This window comes from Chiloscyllium plagiosum, unplaced genomic scaffold (assembly GCF_037043375.1).
Source record: "Chiloscyllium plagiosum isolate Xiang-an unplaced genomic scaffold, Cpla_swu_hap1 HiC_scaffold_4, whole genome shotgun sequence".
Lineage (NCBI taxonomy): Eukaryota > Metazoa > Chordata > Chondrichthyes > Orectolobiformes > Hemiscylliidae > Chiloscyllium > Chiloscyllium plagiosum.
This window is the reverse complement of record NW_028270142.1, coordinates 61294047-61316218: the sequence shown is the minus strand read 5'-3', so window position 1 is coordinate 61316218 and position 22172 is coordinate 61294047. Positions and strand designations below refer to the sequence as shown.

Here is a 22172-nt window from a genome sequence, read left to right as displayed (position 1 = left end):
TGTGTGCTAGGCAGCTGGTGGTTTGCTCAGGATAATGGACTTGGGGAGAACATGGAATGTACAAGAGGCCAGTCAGAGGAGCATATGTCTGGAGGTGTATTTTTGTGTGGGAAGCGGAAGGATGGAGGCAGGTGAGGAGTTAGGAGGGGAGTGTAGAGATGAGACACAGGACTGTCAAACATTTAATCAGACTGCTGCATTCCTCCAGCTGAATAGTAAAACTGTTTTGGCAAAGTTTGGGAGAAATTGTTGATTTATTTGTGTTGAAATCTACATTTATCTTAAGCGAGTACATTCAAAAGTTGATTTATTTTGCTGTTTGTGAAGTCTTGCTGCTTATTAAATTACAGTTGTATTTGCATAAGAGTCATTGGATTACATACTAATTCATTGCATTTGAGATTTATGAAATGCATTTCATTCTTTAGTATCTTTTTGGTACGTCTTTGTGGGAAAGGCCTGTGTTTGAAACTAACTGGTACCCAAAGTCCCTGAATTAATCACATCATTGACAAACCAAATTCTTTTGTAAAATGTATTCAAGTGTGAACAAGGCAGCAATTTGTGAATTTATCTATCAGAGGATTTCTGTAAATCAGGATATTTAAAATTAAGCTAGAGGGAGATCCTGTTGTGGGGTGTGGGGCAACTGAATTAGATAGGTTCTGGAACTCAACTGGCACCACAAAAATCAGAACTTCACAGCCTATGTCCACAGCACATATGCAACAAGTCAGGCCTTAGCCGTTCTGTGGCAGGTACACAATATATTTTAATAGTCTTGTGACTATTAAATGACTACTTATTAGCGTAAAACTTTTTAAAATTGGGTCGATCTTCAGTGGTACATGAGAATCTTTCACATTTGTTTAAAGGTGGCTATATTAGTGGCTTTGTGCTGTTGTCTGAAGTCAGCAGTTTTTTTGGTTAAAGCTGAGCAGGAGAGTAGCAGCTTACAGGAAGATTCACGACCAACAAGGGTTAGGGTTGGGAATTGAAAGGTTGGGGATATGGTATGTAAAGCAGTGGAAGAGTGATCTATACTGTGGCACAGGGTGAGTTCACCTACAATATTTCATTATCCCTGCTGAGTGATCTTGGACAATATCCTTTGCATTTATTGAAGGGAGGACCAACTGAGCCTGTCAGTTCAGCCATATCCCACATACGTTTGAGTACAGACTGGACATTAACATGAGCTTTCAATAAAGGAATGAATGAAATAACACAACATGGTTTCCTCATTAATGAAGCAAATGCTTGACTCCCCTGCAGCCATTAATACATTTTAACTGTGAGGACCGCTGGTACATTTTGTTCTCCAACCAAGTTAGTCTCGACAAATAACAGTGATGCTCATATGAATAAAGTGAACCCAATGTAGGTAGTGTGAGATACTTAGCACTGTAATTTAAATTTGAAGTCACCCTGCCACCTCTATGCTCTCCATAGGCTTTTGTGTTATTGGAATGGAATTGGGCAGCAAAGTTGTAGCTATGATGCAAAAATTCCCTGATTGACCAGGAAGCTCCCTTAACCCAAAAAAACCTGCAGCATTTTCAATAACTGTTTCACCACTGCAAGCTGCTTCCACATCAGAATCTCTGGTTTCCTCTGCAGACTGTTGGCACTTCAAATTTAAATTGCATTTGTATGGGAAAAGTAAGAGATGGAAAGTGATGCATATGTTCTTATCATTCCATCATCGGGAATGGCAAATCCAAATAAAATTCCACCTGAACTCTTTTCGCAAAAGACTGCTTCGAGGACAGGCTAGAGTTATACGAATTTAATGGTTTATTCATTTATTGAAAATGAGAAAACAACAGTACATTTTAAATTGTACATTGTTATGTGTAAATAGGAGTACAGTAGTAAATTGGGAAAACATGAGGACCGCAGATGCTGGAGAGTCAGAGTCGAAAAGTGTGGTGCTGGAAAAGCACAGCTGGTCAGGCAGCATCCAAGGAGCAAGAGAATCGATATGTCGGGCATAAGCTCATCAGGGTGGTGGGGGTGGGGGAGCTGAGAGATAAATAGGAGGGTGAGGATTAGGGGGAGAGAAGCTGCGAAAGCAATAGGTAGATGCAGTTGGGGGGTGATTAGTGATAGGGGAGGGTGGAGTGGATAAGTGGGATGAAGATGGACAGGGACCTCAGTTCAAGAGGGCGGTGCTGAGTTGGAGGGTTGGATCTGGGATGAGGTGGAGCAAGGGGAGATAAGGAAACTGGCAAAGTTAGTGTTGATACCATGTAGTTAAAGGGTCACAAGGCGGAAGATGAGGCATTTGTCCTCCGGTCGTTGGGTGACTTAGATTTGGTGGTGGAGGTGGCCCAGGACTTGCATGTCCTTGGCAGAATGGGAGGGGGAGTTGAAGTGATCGGCCACTGGGCAGTGGGGTTGTTTGGTGCATGTGTCCCAGAGATGTTCCCTGAAATGTTCCGTGAGTTGGTATCCTGTCTCCCCAGAGGAGACCACACCGAGACAAAGGACTCGATAGATGAGGTGTTTGGATTTGGAGGAAAATCTCTGCTGAATGTGAAAATGGAGCTTTGGACAGAGATAGGGGGGAAAGGTGTGGGCGCAAGTTTTGCATCTCTTGTGGTGGCAAGGGAAAGTGCTGGGAGTGGAGGCAGGGTTGGGGGGGTGAGAGTTTGTGATGGAGGGGGTGTGTGGGTCGGAATGGGGGGGGGGGGGGGGGCGAACCTAACAAAGGAGTCATGCAGGGAATGGTCTCTGTGGAACATAGATAGGGGTGGGAACGAAGTATATCTCTGGTGGTGAGTTTGATTGTAGATGGCGGAAATGTCGGAAGATAATGTTCTGTATCCAGAAATGATTGGGGTTGGAGGTGAGAACCGGGAGGTGGGGATTCTGTTCTTGTTGCAGTTGGAGGGATGGGGGTTCAAGGGAGGACATGCAGGAAGTGGAGGAGATACACTGGAAGGCATTGTTGACTACATGGGAGGGAAAATTGTGCTCCTTGAAATAGGAGGCCATCCGGGATGTCCTGGAGTGGAATTCCTTTTCCTGGGAGCAGATATGGCAGAGGTGAAGGAATTGAGAGTAAGGGATTGCGATTTTACAGGAGGGGGTGTGGGAGGAGGTGTAGTCCAGGTAGCTGAATTGAATTGAATTTTTTGTTATATATACCGAGGCACAGTGAAAAGCTTTGTCTTGTGAGCAATATGGGCAGATCATATAGTTAAATAACATAGATAGTAAATAATAGGTAAACAGCGGCAAAAACAAAAACACAAGTACAGGTAAATGTTAAGAATTTGTGAGGCCATTCAATATTCTAACAACAGTAGGGTAGAAACTGTTTTGAAACTGGCTGGTGCGTGTGTTCAGGCTTCTGTACCTCCTCCCTGATGGTAGAATTTGTAGAAAAACATTGTCAGGGTGGGATGGATCTTTAAGAATGCTGGTGGCCTTTCCTTGGTAGATGGATTCTATAGATGGAAGGTTGGCCTTTGTAATTGTCTAGGCCGAGTTCATCACTCTCTGTAACCATCTCTGACCTTGAATGGTACAGTTGCCATACCAGGTAGTAATGCATCCAGACAGAATGCTCTCAATGGCGCAACAATTAATGTTGGCAAGGGTAATGGCCGTCGTGCCAAATTTCCTCACCTGCCAAAGAAGAAGGGACATTGTCGCACTTTTGTAAACAGTGTGTCTACATGAAGAGTCCAAGAAAGCTTGTTGTGGATGACTGGTCCCAGGAGCTTGTCACTCTCCACTTGTTCCACCTCTGTGCTGTTAATGTGTAGGGGGGCATGAATAACATCCCGCCGAAAATCAGTAATGAGTTCCTTGGTTTAGCCGGCATTGAGAGCTAGCTTGTTCTCAGTGCACCATTTTTGCAGGTTTTCCACCTCCCGTCTGTAATCTGTTTCATCGCCATCTGAGATTTGACTTACTATGGTGATGTCATCAGCGAACTTGTAAATGGCATTAGTCTGATATTTGGCGACGCAGTCATGGGTATACAGTGAGTACAGGAGGGGGCTCAGTATGTACCCCTGGGGGGCTCCAGTGTTGAGTGTTAGTGAGGATGAAATATTGTTCCCAGTCTTCACGGATTGTGGCCTGTGGGTCAGGAAACTGAGCATCCAGTTGTAGAGAATGGGGCTTAGTCCGAGATCACTAAGTTTAGTAATCGGTCTCGAGGGGATAATAGTGTTGAAGGCTGAACTGTAGTCAATGAGTAGGATTCTTACGTAGCTGTTCTTTGTGTCAAGATGTTCTAGAGAGGAATGAAGGACAAGTGATATAGCATCTGACGTGAATCTGTTGGTCCGATAAGCAAATTGGAGTGAGTCAAGGTAATGGGGAGGCTGGAGTTGATTAATGCCATTCCCAGCCTTTCAAAGCACTTCATGACCACCAAAGTTAGGGCCACTGGGCGGTAGTCACTGAGACATACTGCATGAGCTTTCTTTGGCACAAGGGTGATGTTGGCCATCTTGAAACAGGCAGGGATAGTGGCCTGCTGCAGGGAGAGGTTGAAGATGTCCATGAAGACCTCTGTCAGTTGATCTGTGCATGCTCTAAGTGCTGTGGGAGTTGGTTGCTGGAGACGTAGAGGGAGAGGTCTCGGAAGGGGAGGGAGGTGTCCAAGATGATCCAGGTGAACTTGAGGTCAAGGTGGAAGGTATTAATGAAGTTGATGAACTGTTCACCACCTCGTGGGAGCACAAGGTGGTGCCAATACAGTCATCAGTGTAGCAGAGGAAAAGGTGGGTGATGGTGCCAGTGTAACTGCGGAAGATCAACGGTTCCACGTATCCTACGAAGAGGCAGGCAAAAGCTGGGGCCCGTGCAGGTCCCATAGCTATCCCTTTGGTCCGAAGGAAGTGGAAGGATTCGAAGGCAGCTTGATCTGTGGAAAATTCACTCAATTTTCACATGAAAGCCGATATACATAAAGGGCAGGGGAAAAGGAGCTACAGATCAACTGAACAATCCATTTGACTAAACAATTTTAATGTGGGTATATTAGGCATTATCAACTTAAGTCGTAGGTATTCGTTTTGGCATTATTTGAATTTCAAAGTAGAGTTTGCTCCATTGTTTCAACTTCAAGACAGAATTTTGCTTAAGTACAGAGTTTTTAGTTCACATCCTTCAGGAATCAGTATTTTCAGTTACAATTTCAGTAGCTGAATATCTTTTTGTAGTTCTGCAGTGTGTCTCTTTTTTAATGATAAACATTGTTTCAAGCACATGGGGTGTACCAGCATGTAGTCCTGTTGCTTCTTGAAAAGATCTTTGTGTTTATAAAGTTTGTACCCTTGTTTTGACAAGCTGGATAGCAGTTGTTTGATAATTGATGTTTTGTATTCTTCAATGACATGTAACGAGGTATTTGCAGTTAGAAAGTCGATGGAAAGTTTGATGTTGTTGCTAACTATTGTTACATCCTGTTTAATGTCAAGGGGCAGATTGTATGAAATCATCTTTAAAGTGTTGATTATAGTTTTCTTTTGACAGGTTGCTTGTAAAGTAATTCTTTGCTTAATGGCATTGTGCTCAACAGATACTGTGAATGGGTGCAGACAATGACACCCCCTGCGGATACAAAATAGATCAATTAATCTTAAATCACAGATGCAGCAGAATTTAATCATTGAAAACCGCTAACTTTCAAATTTGTTGAGAGATTCTATTTTCAAAAATCTGTAGCTATATAAAAATTTAGTTTTAGTAAAGTTAATAATTATTGGGTTGTTGTTATAGTCTAACTTTTTTATTAAATGTGATTAGAAAGTCAGTAGGTACATAGAAGTCCTAGCTGCATGCCTGTATTATTCAGAAACATATTTTGGGCTGACTTTTAAAATAGATGAAACTTTGTAGAAAAAAAGTTCTGTAAAAGAGTCGTATATTCGATATTAATTCTATTTGTATCTCCACTAGTGCTACCATACCTGAGTTTTTCCAGCCTTTTATTTGAAATGATTCATTGTTTACAGGAAAGGATTTGATTAAATCTGTTCGGTTGGAAAATTATTCCTGGTTGCCAAATGTGGGTTTATCCTAGCATGCCTTCTGAAAATTTGTAATGTTTGCTACTCAAGAATGCTTGTCCTAGTTATCATTAACATTGTCCGAAAGAAAATAGCTTTTCTGTTCTAAATTCATAATTAGATGAGTTTACACAATGCAAAGAAATATTGTATATCTAGTTCAAACATAAAACGACAGCTAATATTTTAAGTCTGATAGAGTGAAAACAATGCGAATAAATTGCTGATTTATTTTGGATTTAAAACAATCTTGATTGTTTCTTTTTAAAAAAAATCAACAGGAATTCAATTAGAAGTGAAAAACATCAAACATGAAAAGAGTTACTTACAACTGAAAAATTAACATTATAAGCAGCATTTCTTCAGTCAGTGCAGTAGGAGTTCTTTGAGACATATGACAGGTTCTGTTCCACCTGCTTTTATATACATGAGGGTAATCCATTTTGGGGAAAGTCCCATTACATCAACTGTGTTTCATTTCATTACAAAATGAAAGCGAAAATCATTAATTATGCAGTCAGGAAATGCATGCCATAACAAGCTTTAGCAGCCTTTTTCAGTATGTATTGCAGTTTATACAAGAGGGGTTTTAAAAAAAAATCTGCGGTGAACTGAAGGTCTTTATTCCTAAAAGAGTCACTGATACTTTTAAAATTTGTTAAATTGCTTACATTTGCATTTAAGTTGGAGTGATGTGTATTCATAAAGGTTTTTATTCTAAACGTATCCTTCCATTCTTATTTATCATATTAACTATTCTACACCTCATATTAAAAACCAAAACATTACTGAGGATGAAATTTTCCCATGCTAAGCAAAATCTAAAAGTTTCCTGGATAGAAATCCAGAGCCTACCTTGGTCAAAAATCTGATCAGATTTGCATGAATCAGGAAGTGGATTGGTGTGCTTAAATTACGAACCAGGAGCAGAACATCCCACCTTGCTGGAGCTGCTGGTCATTCAAACTGGCACTTCTTGAACTTCATCCTTCAAACCCCTGGAAGAGGCTGGGTTTCTGGGCTTGCAGCCCTGGTGTGTTGGGGCTCTTGAGTTGTTGCTAATTGATCCTTTTAAGGACTTTAGATGGTGGTGGGACAGGAAGATCAACCATGGACCTTTCTTACTGTCCAGAACCTAGTTTCTAAGGTGGTGGCAAAAGGGTGGGTATCTCTTTGATGCCAGTCAGCCTATCATTGCCACTTCTTGAACACTTTCTGTTGCTATTCTGAAGCCCTTCACTTTCTTTCAGTTCCCTTTTCCCCCATTGTGAGTCTAAAATCTAAAATTGGCAGCAATACTGGATTATGACTTTCAAAATATAGAGAAGAGACTTTTACCCCAGTTATGAAATGTATTTAGTTTGTGTCAATCCAGCAGCCATGCCCATGTCCCATGAGTGAAGACTTCTTTTTAAAATCACTCGCTAAGCTTTGTGTCTCTTCTTTCACACCATCCTACCCAGGGTGGTACATCAGGGCCCAATAACTGGGGCCTTGTGGACCCACTGTGCTAGGGTGGGCTGAGATTGATATGTGAGCCAGGAACATCATCAGGGCCCATGATTTATGTTCTTGCCCCAGTGCATGGCTTGCTGTATCCTGTTTCCTCTGCCATTTTTGTCATTACCTTTTCTGTTGGCAAATTGTGCTGATCTAAATATGGATGGGTGCTTCATAATGACCTGCAACTGCCTGGAGACAACTGAAATCTTGTTTTATGCAATTTGCATTTAAGGCACTAGGGCCAGCCACCAAGTGAGACCCAGCACTTCACCATGGCATTCACCATAGAGGAGTTCTGGGGCATAATTCTATGCACATGTGTAGGTCTCATTAGTTTAACTAGTTTTGAAAATGTAAAAATAGTTTTGAATCAAGAAGTTTGCCTTATTTTTCTATTTATGAATGCTTATTTTCCGATTGAAAATTCTTCAGAGCCGAATTCAACCAGGATAAATGGGGCACATGAAGTGTGGGCAGAAATCCAACTCCACAGCAGAGAGTCCTGAATTAGATTGGTGATGGTGGTAGAAATGCTATAAATGATTGCTCAGGATTGGCAATCTTCAGCCTAATTGTGTGTTTTTCTCATCCATGGGTCCCACTAAAATCTTAAAAAGGTGAATTGAGATTATCAGCTAATAAGTCACGTAGGGTTCTTTGTCACTTCAAACTTTTATTCATGGTCCTTTTGTGAAAAAAATACTGCCTTTACTTTAATGGCTTTCTAGCTATATAGCAACATAAGTGCAGATTTGCATTTCTTTACATTTTCATGTACTTAGATGTGCTGTGTTGCTATGTTTGGAATACTTTTGGTTTTTTGTCAAACATAAAACATTTCCTCTCTTTGGGCTGTTGGTTCTTGTAAATGCTTTTCAAGTTGCGATATGCTTGTCGACCAGGCATTTCTTCTGGTGTCATCAGTTATATCAGTAACCTGCATCAACTAATTTGTTTATACTAAATGTTGCTTCCTTGTGCCTGGGTCAAGATTTCTATACATAACTTTCATTGCTCATAAGGTGAATTAATTACTATGGCATGGCTTATTCAGAGTTAAGATACTGATCTGTCTTATTCAAAGAATCATATTGATTATATGTTCATTAACATTGAGAGAGAAGAGTAAATCTGTACATGTTTGTTTCATATGGTACAATGCCTTCTGCTTTTTTAGAACATAATCAGTTATTTGCTCTTTCACATAACTAGTAGCGTTGCTTCTGACTTTCTTTCTATTGTGTATGTACTCTCCTTCCATTCGTCAAGGCGAAACTGAGGACTGCAGATGCTGACGATTAGAGTCGAGAATGTGGTGCTGGAAAAGCATAACCAGTCAGGCAGCATCTGAGGAGCAGGAGAATCGACGTTTCGGACTGAAGGGCTTTCCTGTTCCTCGGATGCTGCCTGACCTGCTGTGCTTTTCCAGCACCACGCTCTTGACTTCCATTCTTCAAGGTCAAGTCGAGTTGCCATAGCCTTACCAGACCATAGGACTGCTGTCTCATTATAGAGAGAGAGAGAGATGACTGGTGGTGATTTAACCTTTAGATTAGATTACAGTGTGGAAACAGGCCCTTCGGCCCAACAAGTCCACACCGACCCGCCGAAGCGAAACCCACCCATACCCCTACATTTACCCCTTACCTAATACTACAGGCAATTTAGTATGGCCAATTCACCTGACCCTGCACATCATTGGACTGTGGGAGGAAACCGGAGCACCCGGAGGAAACCCACGCAGACACTGGGAGAACGTGCAAACTCCACACAGTCAGTCGCCTGAGGCGGGAATTGAACCCGGGTCTCTGGCGCTGTGAGGCAGCAGTGCTAACCACTGTGCCACCGTGCCGCCCACCTAAGGGAATTGCTGAACAAACTCAGCAGGCCTGGCAGATACATTCTGCTTTTGTTTCAGATTTCCAGCTGTTTTTTCTTTCATTTCAGGGCAGAATTGTGTTGTCAAGGTGTTGTCTTGCCCCACCCTTTGCCTGTTCAGGTGGATATAAAGGAAGTGCACATTATTACTTCGAACAGGATATAGTACAGGTACAGTTGTTACTGAATTCGTAAACCAACCTGGAGTAATAATCCAGCAAAAGAAAGTTCAAATGCTACCATGATGTTTTGAGAATTTTAGTTCCATTTTTAAATTATACCTTTTTTTTATTTCCAGGTATAAAAAGTGAGCAAGAAAGGAGACTGATATGAGAACTTAATGGTTCGCTAATGTCCCATTTTAATGTAATAAAACTTGCCATTCTTACTAAGTCAAGACAGATGAGTTTCTAGCCTCATGCCAACATGTCATCTCTTAATGACTCTCTGAAATGGCCTTAACAGATGGGTTCCCAAGTTGGTGATTCCTTTGCGAAGTGTGTATCCAACAGCCTGGCAGCTTGTCGAATATTTTTTTGTTTTTAAATTTCCCTCAACTGTGTAAGCCATGTGAATCACTAGTATTTGCATTAATTATTATAACAAGTCATTCATTGTTGGCCTGTATCGGGATTCAGAAGGAGGTTTTACTGTATTGATTTTGAATCAAATTAATCTGCATGGAGCTTTTCACTAGCTACAGTTCCATTCTATCTGCAGACCAGTTGGAGGATAATGGATTTGGGAGGGGCTTTTCATGCAGTGATTCTTGAAATTGTGATTCATGGAAGAAATCTGGAAATTGGAGCTCAGAGTGGGAAAAAATGATGGAGGTTGAGTGTGACTGTTAGCAAGGTGTTCCTTTGTCAGAGAACACTGGTGAGTGGAACCAAAAACTTTGGTAACACTGAGGGTGGAGCATAAAGTTTGTTTTCATGATAGCTTCAGTATTAAAAGAAGGGGGTAGGTTATTATGCTGAGAGACTGCCCATTGGGACTTCTAGGAGGTCCATATGTGCAACTTCGAGAGTGCTTCCAATTTCTGACTATGAAGACCAGAAGATCTGGGCCATGAAATTGGAAAAATGTTTACATGGGTGTAAAATTTATTAGATTGCATCAATTAAACAATTACTGCAGGTCAACAATTGTATATTGTATTATCCCTGCATTACTCCCTGTACAACCTCTGTTCTATATTGTATAGAATAAAAAGTTACATATAAATCACTTCCACATTCGATGAATAAAATCTATATAACAGAAGTCACGTTCAATAGCCTGTAAATTTGCAATATTAATCGTGATTTCACAAAAAGGAGTAAGCCATAGCTACTTGGCTGTACTTGCTGGGCCAGTAATATAGTTTCAGCATTAGAATTTGTTAACTTGAACTATTTCCACAGAAAAAGGTAGCGACATGGAATAAGTTAACTAAAGGGAATTTATCTATAACATTCAGGTAAATTCTGACTTATTAAGTGACTAATGATTAATTACTTTATACCTTTTTAATTCATTTGTTGGATGTAGGCATCTCTGACTGGCCAGCATTTGTTGCCCTTCCCTCGTTGCCCTTGAGAAGGTGGTGGTGAGCTGCCTCCTTGAACTGCTGCAGTCCACCTGCTGTGGGTTGGCCCACAAATGCCATTAGAGAGGTAATTCCAGGATATTGATTTATATGTTTCCAAGTCAGGATAGTGAGTGGCTTGGAGGGGAACTTGCAGGTGTAGGTGTCACCATGCTGCCCTTATCCTTTCAAATGAAAGTAGTCGTGGGTTTGGAAAGTGTTCTCTGAGATCTTTGGTGAGGGATTGGATGCTTGTGAATGTTGTGCCAGGCAAGTGTGGAGTATACGATTGCACTCCTGACTGAAGCCTTCTGGGTGGTTAATAGGTTCTGGGGAGTCAGGAGGTGAGTTACTTGTATTTCAAGCCTCTGATCTGCTCTTGTAGCCACTGTGTTTATGTGGCAAGTCCAGTTGAGTTTCTGGTCAATGCAATCCCAGAATGTTGATAGTGGGGGATTCAGTGTTGGTAACATAATTGACCATCAAGATGATGATTGGATTGTCTTTTATTGGAGATAGTCATTGCCTGGCGAGAGGTGAATGATACTTGCCACTTGTCAGCCCAAGCCTGGGTATTGTCCAGATCTTGTTGCATTTGAATATGGACAGCTTTAGTATCTGAGGAGTTCTGAATGGTGCTGTATGCTGCGCAATAATCAGCGAACATCCCCACTTCTGTTATTATGATGAAAGGAAAGTCATTGATGAAGCAGCTGAAAATGGTTGAGCATAGGATACTATCCTGAGGAACTCCTGCAGAGATGTCCTGGAGCTGAGATGATTGACCTAAACCACAATCACCTTCCTATCTGCCAGGTATGACTCCAGCCACCAGAGAGTTTGCAGCCGATACCCATTGATTCCAGTTTTGCTGGGGCTCCTTGATGCCACACTTGGTTGAATGTGGCCTTAATGTCAAGGGCTAACATTCTTATCTCACCTCTGGAATTTCATTCTTTTGTCCGTGTTTGAACCAAGGCTATAATGAGGTCAGTTGCTGAATGGCCCTGCCAGAGCCCAAACTAAGCGGATTATTACTGAGTAGGTGCAGCTTGATAGCATTGTTGATGACATCTTCCATCATTTTACCAATGATTGAGAGTAAACTGATGGGCAGTAATTGGCTGGGTTGGATTTGTCTTGCTTTTTATGTATAGGATATACCTGGGCAATTTTCCACATTGTTGGGTACATGCCAGTGTTGTAACTGTACTAGAACAGTGTGGCTAGGGGAGTGGCAAATGCCCTGGAGGATAAGTCTTCAGTACTCTTGCTGGAATGTTGTCAGGGCCCATAGCCTTTGTAGTACCCAGTGCCTCCAACCATTTCTTGGCATCACATGGAGTGAATCAATTTGGATGAAGACTGGTATCTGATACTGGGGACCACCTGGAGGAGGCCGAGATGGATCATCCACTCGGCACTTCTGGCTGAATATTATTGTGAATGCTTCAGCCTTATCTTTTGCACTGATGTTCTGGGTTCTTCCATCATTGAGAATGGGGGTATATATGGAGACGCCTCCTCCAGTTGTTTAATTGTCACCACCATTCACGAATTGATGTGGCAGGACTGCAGGACTAATCCACTAATTTGTAGGATCGCTTAGCTGTTTGACATGCATGTAGTCCTGTTTGGTGGCTTCACCAGGTTGGCATCTCATTTTTAGATATGCCTTGTGCTGCTCCTCCTGGCATGCCCTCCTGCAGTCTCCATTGAACCAGGGTTGATCCCCTTGCTTGATGGTAATGGTTGAGTGATGAGGTTGCGCATTGTGTTGGTGTGCAATTCTGCTGCTGTTGATGACCCACAGCATCTCATGGATGCCCAGTCTTGAGTTCCTGGATCTGTTTGAAGTCTGTGCCATTTAGCATGGTGATAGTGCCATACGACACAATGGAGGTTTTTCTCAATGTGAAGGCGGGACATCGTCTCCACAAGGACTGTGTGGTAGTCACTCTCTCCGATATTGTCATGGACAGAAGCATTTGCAGCTGATAGAGTGGTAAGGATGAAGTCAAGTGTGTTTTTCCCTCTTGTTGATTCCCTCATCACCTGCTGCAGATCTAATCTAGCACCTATGTCCTTTAGGACCTGACCAGGTTGATCAGTATTATTGCTGCCGAGTCACTCTTGGTGGTGGATCTTGAAATCCCCCAACCAGGGTATATTTTATGTCCTTAGCATCCTCAGTGCTCCCTCCAAATGTTATTCGATTTGTATCGATTGAACAGCCGAGTGGAGGGGGAGGGGGGGGGGGCAGTATGTGGTAATCATCAGGAGGTTTCCTTGCCCATTTTTAGCCTGAAGGCATGAGCCTTTGTGTCAATGTTGAGGACTCCCAGGGCAACTCTCTCCCAACATTGCCATCACCTCTGCTGGGTCTGTCCTCCCGGTGGGACAGGACATATCCAGGGATGGTAATGGTGATGTCTGGGACATTGTCTGTAAGCTATGGTTCCACGAGTACTTGTCTATTCTGCGAGGCAGCTCTCCCAAGTTTGGCACTAGCCCCCAAATGTTGGTAAGGAGGACCCTGCAGAGTCGACAAGACTTTCTGCCATTGCCTTTTCCAGTGTGTAGGTCGCTGCCAGGTGATCTGTCTGGTTTCATTTCTTTGAAACCTTGTAATGACTGAGGGAACTGAATACCTCTTTAAGGTTGCCCTTCAACCTCCTATGCTTCAGTGAAAAAACTCCCAGTCTATCCAGCCTCTCCTTATAACTCAAACCCTCCAGTCTCAACAACATCCTGAGAAATCTTTTCTAAACCCTCTCCAATTTAATAATATCCTTCCTAAATAGCAGGGCAATCAGAAATTTACACAGTACTCCAAAAGTGGCCTCACCAACGAGGAATTTGAGTCTGATAATTGTATGCTTTGATTATAATTCAAGGAAACTGAGATTAATGCATGATCTTTGAGCAAACTCCAAGCATTGTTATTTCATTAATAAAATAGCCTTGTCTTTAAGTAGTTGCTTAATGTCTCCATTCCATGTTGTTCTGGAAGGCAGTTGATAACCTCTTGATAGTGCATCCAACACAAGTCCAATTACAAAGGGTGTCCAGTAGTCACAGTTCTGCAATGAAGGTGAGCGATGTAAGACTTTCAAAACAAACTGGATGCTGCCATTTGTGTCTGAAAGCAGAGCCTGGGTTTGTTTTATCTGAGTATTATCAAAAAATGCTTTCTCCGACCAATATTGTAACAGTATGACATTATTGCAAGTTGCCTGGACCACAAACATGGAACTTTCTGCATCATCTTCAAGTACTTTAATTGACAGGTGATCTGCATTGTGAGATTGAGCCATGACATCAATTGATGGAGATACCTGTATGGTAAGAGAGAAACTGTCAGTGAAAATAGGGAGAGATAAATCAAATTCTTCCCTTGAAGGTTCTTTACCAAAAGACACTTTGATCTAGATTCAGTTAGGTCTAACTCATCAACAAATAGTGGTTTCAAATTGGTTCATCTCCAGATTGCCATTACATTAACCAAAAAGTTAGCATTTGTCAAACCTTGTCCTTTTTTTCAGTTCAGTGTCTTTGTGGAAATGTTAAAATGTTGAGCCAAATGGTGTCTGCCAATAATTAAACTTGCAATTCCACCTTCAGAAAACAAAAAAAAATTACAAAAAAAAACAAAGCTACTCAAAGTGCAACCTGATGAGAGCACAGCAAGGGCAACAGTGTGTTAGGTCCTGAGTGAAAAAGGCAGCCAGCAGAATATTTCCTTACCTGATGAAATTTGAAGATTGGGAAATAAATAACAGATGGCCTATGATAGAGGTGAATTAAAAGAACTAAATTCCCTGTTCCATCAAGTAGGTACTGAAATAACTCCACAGAGACTGGTATCCCGATACCAAGTCACCCCTTATTTACACGTGCACAGTGCATGATACTGGTCCGGCTTCCTCAGAGCCAGCTCCGAGTGAACAGTACTTCTGTCACTTCTGTTTATATCTGTCAGCCCCAATCAGTGAACTCATTCTATGAGGTCCACCTGGCTGACCTCGTTACAATCACTACATTCCTCTCCCTCTAAATCCAGGGCCATTTCCAAGGTTTTGGCATCAAATTCCGTGAAGTAAACTGTTTCTCTTGCTTAAAGGAATCTTGTAAGGCGTTGGCAGTCCTGATATCATTTCACCCACACCCCGTCCAAGATCAGATTTAACCTGGCGCGGAGTCTTCTCCCCATTAGCAACTTTGCTGGAGCTATCCCCGTAATTGCATGAGGGATGGTCTGATAATCAAATAAGAATCTGGTATCAAGTGAAGCTGGAGGCTGTTTGTTTAAACCTCCCTTCTAAGTTTAGACTGCTCTTTCTACCAGACCATTCAACAATGCTCCATCAAAGCAGCTGTGTCTGCATGCAATCCTGGCTACCAGACATAACCTCTTGCTAGCATATTCAACTTGAACACCCCTGGAATAACCCTTGTGGAGCTCAGCCAATTTCTAGCAGTGACCTTTGCTCATGGCAATTACTCTTGCTCCCCATATTAGAATGCCATCATCTACGGTGATCTGATCTTGTATCCAGAAAGGTTTCAATTCTGGTTGTAATGGCCCTTTTGTTTTCCCCCTTCACCATCAGCTATTCTGGCTCTGGGACAATTGTGGGAACTGGGGCACCTTTAATCGCCCTCACTTTATCTCCCAACTGGTCTAACCCGGTTTTGTCAATTCTATAGCCCGAGCAGGTCACTTATAATGCCTTTTCTCTTCTAAGGCGCATACCCATTTTGGAGAAATGTCTAAGGACTATGTCCAAGTCCTCAAAGCGCTCTTTATTGGTACTCTGTTTTATTAGCACATGATCTAAATAAATGGCAACCCGAGGTAGACCTTGTAAAATGTTCTTCATTATCCACTGAAAAGTGGCACAAGCTGCTGATACCTCAAATGGCAGTCTTGTATATTGGTGCAAACCGTTATGGATATCGTTTGTAGCATATGTCTGGGAATCCTAATCTAACTGCAGCTGCAGGTATGCATGGCTCATGTCCAGCTTTGTGAAGCACAAGCATCTCACCCCTGCCGCCCCCCCCCCAAAAAAATATCCCTCAGCTTTACGTACAAGTCCTCTATGAGGGGTTGTTATTTATTCAGCTGCGACAAGCAGTTTACTATATGTTTAAAATCCCCACAAAGGTGAACCGACCTATCGGGCTTCACAATCAATGTGACGCTTGCTGTCCATTCCGCAACCTGTACTGGTTTGATGATTTCTTCACTTTCCAGACTCCTGACTTCTGTCTCTGCTTTTGCAAGTAAGGCAAATGGCATTGGAGGCCTTGCAGAATTGTGGAATTGCTTCCTGGTCAACATTCAAGGTGGCCTTGGCTCCTTTGATAATCTAGACCAACCTGCAAATCTTCCAGGTGTTTAATTGGGACATCACTCAGGCAGCCATTTTCTAATCAAAAAATGTTGATTCAATCAAGGTGAATCTTTCTTAACCAATTTCTCCTCCTCAGACTTGGACCTGAACGTTTACTGCAATCAGTGTTAACCAAACTAGCTCTTTCTCATATGAGACCAGAGCCAAAGTTGTACCCTTAATCTGTAAAGGTTCTGAGTCTTTCATAGGTCTTAAGCAAATTTAATGTTTGGAGTCCAGAGTGAATTTTGTTAAAGACTGGTTCTGCAATCATTGATATAGCCACACTGGTATCAACCTCTATTAGAACTGCGTGACTGTTTAACCAGACATTGATTTTGATTTGACTTGAATGTTGCCAAGCAATTTAACTGTTGCAAGCAAGATGTAGGTGGGCTTTCCAGGATGTGAACTCTCCTGGATATGAGTTCTCTTAATCAATTTAGCTCTAGTGGGACTCTCTTCCTGTCTCAAATCCAAATACCAGCAGCAACTACAATGGCTTGCCGGCCCGGATCCTGAAGAAAATTTTAACCATTTGGCCGAAGGCTTGGCTTTGTTTTGGGCTTTTCCTGTAGGCTGACCTAGAGTCCCTCTGTTCAGAATATGTTCTGAGTGAGGCTTTGCAATTGCCTTCACTCAAGTGGCATCCAACTACGTTCAGTCAGCCTAGCAAAACTGTTCACTTCCATCAGCATACCATGTAACTTATGTGCTCCACTTGTCACATTTTCTAATGACAAACTCAGTTGTAGTGCCTGTGCTTCAGCTAACAAATGCTTTTCCACTCTCATTAGCACTAAAATAATGCCACAGAGGCCTGTATCCCATCACCAAGTCACCCTTTATTTACACATGTACAATACTGGACGCTGGTCAGCTTTCCTTAGAGCCAGCTCTGAGTGATCAAAACCTCTATCAATCCTGTTTATATCTGTCAGCCAGGGCTGGCTATTAGACCAGGTTAACAGCCCCAGTCAGGGAACTTGTATTCTATGACGTCCACCTGGCTGACCTTGTTACAATCACTAACAAGTAAGGGAGAGAAATAAAGATGAAGGATAAAAGGTATTTATTTCATTTTTCTGAAAGTCCTGGCTTTTTTTTTTCAAAAATGTATGCTCCATGAGCCCTATATTATTTAATCTTGAAAGTTTATCTCTATTATGGTTAACCATAATGTCTTGAAAATCTACCAAATCACATTACTTTTCTAAATTTGAGGAAATGCAACCATTGAATTATAGGTATAATTTCAGATAATCTATGTTGCCCTCCTCCAGATCTAATATATTCTTCCTTAGGTATGCTCAGAACACTGTACTTGAACTCAATGTACCTGCCTTCACCCCATTATCTTTGAACACCTTTCGCTAACTAAATTTATCAATCCGAGTTGTTAAGTTGACAATTGATCTAGCATCAGTTGCCATTTGTGAGAAAAATTCCCAAACTTTTTTGCCTTCTAATAAAGCTTTCACCCTGAAAGGTCTGATTTTTATTTTTAATTATACCACCTTGTCCTAGATTTTCAATGAGCAGAATTTTTTTTTCCCCAATTTACCCGATGTGTTTCCCTTTTAATACCATGAAAACTTGAGTCAAATACTCTTTAAATCTAGTGAATTCTAGGAAGTACAATGCTAATTTGTTTTAACTCTTTGTAATTTGATACTTGGGTTCCAGGTATTATTCTGGTAAATACGTGCAGTAGCAGAAAGTATTATTTCAGAGCTGCTCACAGGACTGCGGTGGTTTAATCAAGGCTTTACCATATTTTGAGAATGACTGATGCATTTTTGTATTTCAGACCTTTTAATATAAAGGCTAGTATTTTCTATTTTATGATTTTTTTGCAAATGTACGTGACAATTTAGTTACCTCTGTACAAGGGCCACCGAAGTCTCTTCGTACCTCAGGGAGTTTAAAACTTTTGCCACTCAAAATAACCTGTTCTATTCTTCTTATGCCCAGATGAATCACCTTTTGCTTACATTGAAATCTATTTCTGTCAATTTTGTCCTGTTATTTAATCAGTAAATACCTCCGTACTTTTTATGCTTACAGCTACACTGCTTACCCTGCCACTTTGCTTTTCATGATTGAAAAAAAGTGGATGTGTGCTTCTCTAGTCCATTAAATAGATCATTAACGAGTACAGTGGACCACGATACCAATACCTGTGTGACACCACCAATCACACATCTATATCAAACCCACCGAATCCCACAGCTACCTTGGCTACACTTTCTCCCATCCCCCTCCTATAAAAATGTGATCTCTTACTTCCAATTCCTCTGCCTGTGCCATATCTGCTCCCAGGATGAGCAGTTCCACTCCAGGGCTTCCCAAATGTTCTCCTATTTCAAGGACTACAGTTTCCCCTCCCATGTGATCAACAATGTCCTCCGTCACACCATCTCCACATGCCATGCTTCTGCCCTCGAACCCCAACCCCATCCGCAACAAGGATAGAACCCAGTGATCCTCACATTCCACCCCATGAATGTCCAGATAAAGCACATTATCCTCCACCATTTTTGCCACCTACAGTCAGACTCTGCTACCAAAAACATATTTCCATCCCCACCCGTATCTGCGTTCCGCAGAGACCGTTCCCTCTGCAACTCCCTTGTTAGATCTGCACTTCCCACTGACCCGGCACCTTCCCCAACAACTGCAAGATGCGCAAAACCTGCGCCAACGCCCCCACCCTTACCTCTGTCCAAGGCCCTAAAGGATAATTTCAAATCTGGCAGAGATTTTCCTGAATATCCTCCCACTTCATGTATTGGTTGCTCTTGATGTGATCTCCTCTACATCGGGGAGACTGAGCGCTAACTCGTGGAGCAATTTAAGGAACACCTCTGGTCTGCACACAGCAAAACATCTGACTGCCCTGTGGCCAACCACTTCAACTCAGCCTCTCACTTCTCCAAGGGCATACAAATCCTGGGCCTCCTCCACCGCCAAATTAAAGCCACCCACCAACTGGATGAAGAACACTTTATCTTCCACCTCGGGACCCTACAACCACACAGCATCAACATTGACTTCACCAGTTTACAAATTTCCCCATTCCCCACCTCATCCCAGATCCAACCCTCCAACTCAGCACTGCCCTCTTGACCTGACCTACCTGTCCATTGTCCTTCCCACCTATCCGCTCCACCCTCCCCACTGTACTATCACAATCAGCTCCTACCTGCATCACCATTCCACCTATCTTCCCTCAGCCTCTCCCACACACTCCCAATTTATCTTTTCAGCCCCTCCATTCCTGGTGAAGGGCTTATGCCCAACGCAACGACTCTTCTGCTCCTCGGATGCTGCCTGACCCGGGGTGCTTTTGTCCAGCGCCACCCTTTTCGACTCTGTCTCTACAGCATCTGCAGTCCTCACTTTCACTTAGTATTACCTGCCATTATCCCTAACTTCAGTAGTTCTGTGGTCTTCAACTATTTGTTCATCGACAGTTTTGGATGAGATCATCATTTAAGTATAGAGAAGACCACCTTCAGCTATCACTACAAACTCCACGCCCTTGGTATTGGTTCACTTCTCTTCCCAATGACTATCTTGAGGAGTCAGCCTGTTTTCAGTGTCCAAGCTCAGTTTCTGACACTATATTCCCTCTCATCAAAGTCACCAATTCTCATGGCATCACTTGTCTTTTGCCCATCTGCTGCAGAAACACTGAGCAATGCCTCTTGTCTTTTCTAGACTCAGCAAGGAAAGCACGTAAATTGCAAGCCTCCCATCTCTACACTTTTAATAATGGTTCATTCAGGTATTTGTTTGTACTTGCCCCTGCCCCTACACCAGTTCCATTTTACCCACTACCCCTATGTCACTGGCTTCTAGTTGTCCAACATTTAAAATTTAAATTTCGCATCCTCCTATTTCTTGTGGTTTTGCATGCTCCTTGAATACTACAACTTCATTCTTTTAATCTGGCCTCATACCCCACTCTCCCTTATTTCTAAAATCGGTGTAATATTTTGGAATTCATTGTTTAAACTCCTTTTTCTTTCAAAACCCTCTTTTAAACTCACCTGATAAAATATCCAATTCACAGTTATCCAACTAGATTTCCCCTCCTGTAGTCTGCCAAAAGGTCTCGTTGAACCTAAGTTACACCCTCCCTTACTAATCTTTTCTACCTTTTTTATTATCAACTTGCATTAGTCTATTCATCTTTTGGAGACTTTTGTTTTTTTGACAAGGTTTAGTTCAAAGTTGCATACTGGTGCCGTGGCTAAGTCACTATTCTTCCAATGTGAAATTCGACTGCAAAAAACAACACGGCACCGATTAATACTATCCTTACTCACCATCTACATACTGACAGCAACATTTGTCCTTGTTCTTCCAACATTTTCCTGGTCTCCCAGCCACAAGGTAGGTATGGATATCACCCTTACAGGCTTACGTGGTATTCAACATACTTCAGGTTCTACAACATCCCTGGCTCAGTTCTTTCTCTCTAAATAAGCTGAAACTTTGCAATATTTAGTTTAAGTTTTCAGTGTAATATTATAATTTTTTTAAAAAAGTTAAATAACCTACCTGATTTGACTCAGAAGACTTTAGCAAAATGAGCTTTGAATGTATTTTTATACCTACTTCCCGACTTGATAATTGGCTGATTGAAACTTGTGTCTAACTTAACAGTTGGTAACACATCTGTTCATTTTACTTTGTCCTTGCAAGTTTAGTAAAATTCCAACTTCCTTGTTAGCAATTCTGTATGTGCAATAAGTACTGGGTTTAGTGGTAAAATTGTGTTAGTGAGATGTTGATTGTTCCAGCAAGTAACTCCCTCTGTCAATAGAGACAGCGTAATGGTCTCTGTTGGCTAGAGTATGTGTTCAAATGTGTCATGAGCTTTGCAAATTTAAATTTGCATAGACTAAAATTGATGACGCAGTCTTTGAATAAGCTATAAGTACTACTTATCTTTCTATCATTTAACGACGTGTTGACGGGTTTTGTGTATATCTCAAGTCTTTCGTAGTTGAGTAGAATTTGCATTTAATGCTTAGGAACCAGAATAAGGCACTCACCCCTTTGAGTTTGTTTGCACCATTCAGAACAGATTAGGCAGAAATTTAGAGGCCTGAACAATGTTGGCTGTGGCAAGAAATCTGGGAGAATCATTGGAGAAGTCCAGTGAGATCTGTTGTGATGTTGGAAGCAATGAGTTGCATTTTTCATCAGAGTTCCAGGCATTAAGATGAGATTCTTGCCAGGGAACGATGAGATTAACAAGGTTATTGCTTGTCATCAGGCTCATTAACTGCAGAGTTTACCTCAGTGATGTGCAGCTTCCTAGCCTACCACTTCCATTGAGGAAACTAGGTGCTGAAAGATCCTGCTGTGAAAATCAAACTGGGTACCTGTTGACTCGTGAATGCTGCTTCACCTCCAGATCTTTGTCTTTGTCTTTGGCACTTGGCACCAACAGCTCTGTTGGCAGTGGCTGCACACATCCTATGTTCACAAACCTTGGCATCAGATACTTATCGGCCTCACCACATCATCGTATGTCTCCAATCCACTTGAACCATGCCTCTGCACAACTATCTGCACTAAACTGCTTGCAAAGCTAACATATCCGTTTCTAAGGTATGGTGCAGAGAACGGTACCCTTACTGCAGTTATGGGCTAACCTGGGCTTTGTACATCTGAAGCAATGATTCCTCCTTTTTTGTTCAGAGCTTCAGTGGCAGTATTATGTCTGTTGAAACTGAAAAATGTTCATCACAATTTCACTGTAAAGACTGA

At 41.9% G+C, this 22172-nt stretch overlaps 1 protein-coding gene and 1 long non-coding RNA gene across 3 annotated transcripts in view; one reads left to right on the top strand and one right to left on the bottom strand.

Annotated features, from left to right (window-relative positions):
* Positions 1-22172, top strand: part of tmx3b (thioredoxin related transmembrane protein 3b) — a 126968-nt gene that overhangs the window by 70611 nt on the left and 34185 nt on the right. The window lies entirely within an intron of this gene.
* Positions 1789-6487, bottom strand: LOC148150157 (uncharacterized). The gene is made up of 2 exons (XR_015756977.1): positions 6365-6487; positions 1789-5577 (listed from the first exon to the last, which is right to left on the bottom strand). It is a non-coding gene; the product is annotated as an uncharacterized LOC148150157 (long non-coding RNA).